We start from the raw sequence: 5,118 nt of genomic DNA on the forward strand, positions 1-5,118 counted from the left end.
TAGGTCCCAGGCCGTCACCAACTTGGTGCCCTCCTGTCCTTAGGCTATCAGGGCTGACGGGAGTTGCAGTGCAAAACACCCAGAGGGCATGAGGTTTGCAAAGGCTGAAGGATTCGTGTGCGTACTTGAAAAATGCAAATACTGGAATTGAATTGTTTAATGATTTTCTTCCTGGGACTCTTTTGCTTTCTTTCTCTCTCTCTCTTTAAAGGGAAATATACTTTGCTTATGACTGACTCATCATGGGCAGATGAAACTCTAATCAACCTTCAAATTCCTCTTGGGTGTTAAAAGGCAGGTGTGGCTCACTTCTCTACCAGTGGAAAACCACCCTCTTTCGCTAATGCTTGGAAGAAGAATTTTAACCTTAACGGTGACATCCGCCTCCTATAAATGGTTAGCATTTCACAATATATTATTGCACCCTTCTGTACACATCACTGAGGCCTAAAGAAGCATAGTTAAAAGGTGTTAAGGGAAGGCTGGACCTTGTGCATGCACACACAAGTTGTTTTCTCTCCCATGTTATCCTTCTCTGCTTCCAAGCTGTCTCAAAAACCATGGAGGGTGGAAGTGGGATGAGGAAACACCTGTGGTCTTTCAGATATAGTTGGTCTCCAGCCCCCGTCGTCATCATCCCTGACCACTGGGCATGCCAGCTCCTGGAGCTGATGGAATCTGGTGCTCAGTAACCCCTGGAAAGCCCCAGAGGTTCCCCATCCCCACACTCTCCCTACACTGGACCTGCTGGGTGGTGGCGAATTAACAGGGTTTTCATCCTTGCTGGAACAGCCTGTGGGATGGGCTTTAATGGGCAGGAGAGGATATATTAATTGCAAGAACAGCTGCGTTGCATGCTGAAGTCCCAAATTGGAAGCATCTCCTGTTGGTTTGTTTCTGAAAGCAGTGTTGCAGGGAAAAGTCTCTCTGTGGTCGGAGACCCTGATGGACTGTGCCATGGCAGGCTAGATGGGGATGTGGTCAGATGCAGCAGGGACGACCTTCTGGTCTGCCTCGGTGGAGAAGAGCCTCCTTAGTCTGGCTCTGTTTCCCCCTTTTCCAGTGGACCAGCTGCACAAGCAGCTCAGGCCCGCCCCCTCCAGCATGTGCTGCTGACAAACCTCTAAGCCCCAGGGCTGGCCACGGCTGTTGTGGCACATTCCTGCTTCTCTGGGCAGAAGAAGGGCTTGTTTGCAAGCTCCTGCGCCTGGGAAAGGAGGCAACACCACAATATCACTTGATCAGCCAGCGAGGCCACATGACAAACAGCTGAGAGTCATTAGGGTGGGCTGGCAGGCAGGCTGGGCTGAGGGAGGGGGGGGGCTACTTTGGGTGCAGCCAGACTAGGGGAGCAAAGGGGACCTTCTGAAAACCGGCTCCTTGTTGCTCTTACCTCCTCACGTGCCAGTTGGCTGCTTTCCATGGCTCTGCTACTGGACCACAGACCCAAATTCCATCTCTGCCTGGGGACCTGTCTGTAGGACCTGCTGGGAAGGTGGGGGCAGCTGAGCATCTCCTGCCAATTCCAATCAGGTAAGGAAAGGATTTCTTCATTCCTCTGCTCTCCTTTCTTCTTCTTCAGCGGTTTAAGCTCATGTTATCTGTGTGCAAACTACCTCACTAAAATTACACACTTTCAGTGAACCCGAACTTAGCTAAATTATTCCAGGGAATTAGGGTGAACTTCAGTTACGATGCCAATCTGCCAAAGGTGTGTGTGTGGGGGGGGTAGATTTCAGATGGATTCAGTGAAATCCCCCTGGGTACATTTCCTTGGAAGTCCTTTGAGCTTAGGGGGTGAATGTGTTTAGGGTGGCAGCCCCAAGCCCTTGGGGGACGGTAGGGTGGGCTCCGTGGTTCTTTGGAGCCGGAGCCAGGGCTCTGCTGTTCACATAATGTGTCTAAATGCTGGAGGCTTTCTTGCTGAGCTGACCCTGGGAAAGTGGGTTTCCTTTAATTTTCAGAAAGCGCATTTTAATCTCTAAGCTGTGCTGCCCTAGCTTGTTCTATATTAACGGGGCATGTTTAGGCCAAAGGAAGAAGTGTGAAAAAGCGAAAAGGTGCAAATGTATTCAGGTAGCTTTCAAACACTGAAAGGGATTTCTGAAAATGAGGAGGAAGAAGGTGTCTTCTTTATAAACAGCCAGGGTATTGTGAGCTTAGCCAAGCGGGTGCTTTTCAGGTGCGTTGCACTACAACTCCCATCGGTCCCAGCCAACACAGCCTCTTCTTCCATTTGCTCCTCAGCTGCATCCATCTCCAAAAGCTCAGGCGAAAACACAGCAGCTGGGTCAGGCAAGGCTGCCCTAGGACATTTTGCCCCCACCTACATGTATGCATGCTGCCAACTAACCATACACTTTGGGCCAGAGCCGGCCCACCCATGAGGCAAGGTGAGGCAGCTGCCTCAGGTGGCAAGATTCACCGGGGCAGCAGACCCTGATGTCAATCTTCTCCCTGCAGCCCTTGTTCCTGATATAGATTTTCCTTCTTCACTGGTGGGTTGGGGAGCTCCATGATGGGGTTTGCCTCAGGTCCCAAAATGTCTTCCGCTACATCCATGTCTGCATGCCACCTGAGGTGCCCTGGGGAGTGAAAGGAAGAGTGCAGCAGCGGCAGGAGGGCAGCGGTGGGCATGCTGGGTGGGCCTGAGGCGGCCACCTTCCCCCACCTCAGGGCATGTCACTCTCCCACATGTCTTGCAAGGGCTGCTCCCCTCACTCTCTGTGGGGCCTGGGCAGGACAGCTCCCCGCCGGATTGTGTCCTTTGCCTTTCAAGATGGGCCATGGAGAGCCTTGTTGCTGGGTGGCTGGCCAGTCCAGACTCAGAAGGACATAATGCTCTTAAGGAAGGGAAAGAGGAAAAAGGCCACTTTGTTACATGCATTCAGCTCCCACCAACATGAAAAGAAATAATTCTTTGCTCTGGGATCATATGATGCAGCCTGGAAGTTGGCGGTTTGTCAGTTGTGCGCTGGGCCAGAGGCAGGTCTTCAGCCTTGCTGCAACTGCAAGCTGGGCAACCGCAGCACAGTTGTCTGGCAGGGTTCCTCTTCCTTCAGCTCCTCTGAACTTCACGGAAGCAAAGGGGATGTGGAGAAAGAGCTTGCGGAATTTCTTTTTGTTCAAGCCATCCAAAAGCACTGAGGGCCTGTCAACCGCTTGCACTTCGGGGCTGATTATGGTGAATTAAATCAACCACATTTAGCAGACAGAATAAACTATAAGGAACTCAAGCATTTCCCAGCTCATTTCAGGCTGTTTGGCTGGATGTCAAGGTGAGGTGCGACCTGGAATCGGGGAGAAGCTGCTTCGGAAGGAGAAAGTCTCCAGCTTTGATCGCTGGAAGCATCTCCAGTCCAAAGGCTCAGTCATAGGAGAGGCTTCTCTGCCTGAAGCTGTTATTATTATTATTATTATTATTATTATTATTATTATTATTAATATCCCATCCATCTGACTGGGTTTCCCCAGCCATTCTGAGCAGCTCTCAACAAGAGCAGGCAGGAGTCTGAAGGGTGGGCTGAGGAGGCAAGGGGGCAGGAGGATGATCCAGGGGTAAGGGTCAGTGATTTCTGGGGTTCGGTGCCACCTGTGAAGCAGGGGGAAGAGGGGCAGTCGGAGAGGAGAGAAGAGGAGGTGGAGGAAGAGTTGCAGGAAGGTGAAGAGGTAGAAAAGATTCCCACGAGAGTTGGGGAGAATCTCCTTTGTCCCCTGGTATGTACATGGACAAGGAGGGGCTAAAAGCGACAGGAGCTGCTGGAGATGCTTTCATGTGGTACATCAGAAGAGGGGAGTTAAATGTCCTGATGGAGGCATGGTTGTGCTGTTGCACAAACTGTTTAAGGACTCAGCTGTACAGCTGCAAAGAAAACGTTTTGAATGTGTTGTAAAGTGCAATATACAGAGGGCGGGCGATTTTGAGCCAAAGCAAATTCAATGCATTTTTCAAAACGATTTTCAAAAAAGCATTTTCACAACATTTTTAGCATGTGTGTAGATTCCACCTTGGTTGGAGGACAAGTCTGAAGATGGAGATGCCTATCTAGCTATTTCGCACGAGTGGTGCATGCAATTCTTGCACCTTAGGAGCTGACGTAATTGAGTGCTTTGCCAATAAAAAACTAGACCTCCAATCGCATGTCCTCATTGGGGGCTGGGTGTGCTCAGGATAGAAGCCCCGGGGAATCTCTGCCTGTCTAAGTAGACAAAGATGCCCTATAAACCTGCCTTACAGCCAGAGTTTATGCCAAGTCTAAGAGAGGACCAAAGCCCTGGGGGCAGTGGCGTAGCGTGGGGGGTGCAGGGGGGGCCAGCTGCACCGGGCGCAACATCTGGGGGATAGGGTTAGGGGGCGCAAATTACTTGCCTTGCCCCGGGTGCTGACAACCCACGCTACGCCACTGCCTGGGGGAAAGGATGGGAAGCAAACAAAACTTTTGAGCAAGGGCAGAAGCCCCTAGGACTCCCCCCCCCCCAAATCTCTTGTTATATGAGCTCATTCAATCCCTTAGAGTGCAAATCCCCCTGGTTTTTGTTCACTCTGGTGAAATTTGTAGCAATTATATACAACATTCCCTTTTGGCACAAAAATGTTCTGCATGAAATATCCACCCAGGCAGTTAATAAGCGCTACCCATTTCCTTGCTTCAGAGATTTCTGTATCATTAACTGCTAACAAGTCATTTTCAAACATCCACATCCAAACAGGGAGCGCACTTAGAGGGTCCCCTGGGCATTGAAGAAAAGGCACTGGTGGCTTCAGCGATAAAAGAGCCATCCTTTGTTGCCAGGTAAGTTGTGTCCAAGAATTAAAGGTGAGGGAAACAACAAGGACTTTTTTCTGAGATAAAAAGCAAAAATCCTAGCGAGACTAAACAAATACGACTTGTAGGCCTGGCAATTCCGGGGTTTTTTAAATGGACTAAATCCCTCCAGCTAGCTGTGACTGACAGCTGCCTTAAAGGGAAACTCCCTACGAAATCACCACCACAGGATCCAGGGCCAAGGGCTCTTGGGCTACAGGCGTTTCTGCTCTGGAGACGCCTGGAGGTGAAGCTGAACGGGAAAACGCCTAATGCCTGATTTGACAAGAAGGAAAAACCACACTGTTTGTTT

The 5,118-nt window shown here is 50.4% G+C and overlaps 1 protein-coding gene across 4 annotated transcripts in view; it reads left to right on the top strand.

The window, feature by feature from the left end:
- Window positions 1-1,072: 1,072 nt before the first annotated feature.
- The window catches only part of RAB27A (RAB27A, member RAS oncogene family), a 20,753-nt gene continuing 16,707 nt past the window's right edge, over window positions 1,073-5,118 (top strand). The window contains exons 1-2 of one of the 4 annotated variants that reach the window (XM_083413212.1): window positions 1,073-1,533; window positions 4,711-4,793. The gene's annotated coding sequence lies outside the window, so the exon portion shown is untranslated. The remainder of the gene's footprint in view (window positions 1,534-4,710; window positions 4,794-5,118) is intronic. The other 3 variants (XM_083413214.1, XM_083413215.1, XM_083413213.1) reach the window with 3 other exon arrangements.

This window comes from Podarcis tiliguerta, assembly GCF_965153285.1.
Source record: "Podarcis tiliguerta genome assembly, chromosome: 14".
Lineage (NCBI taxonomy): Eukaryota > Metazoa > Chordata > Lepidosauria > Squamata > Lacertidae > Podarcis > Podarcis tiliguerta.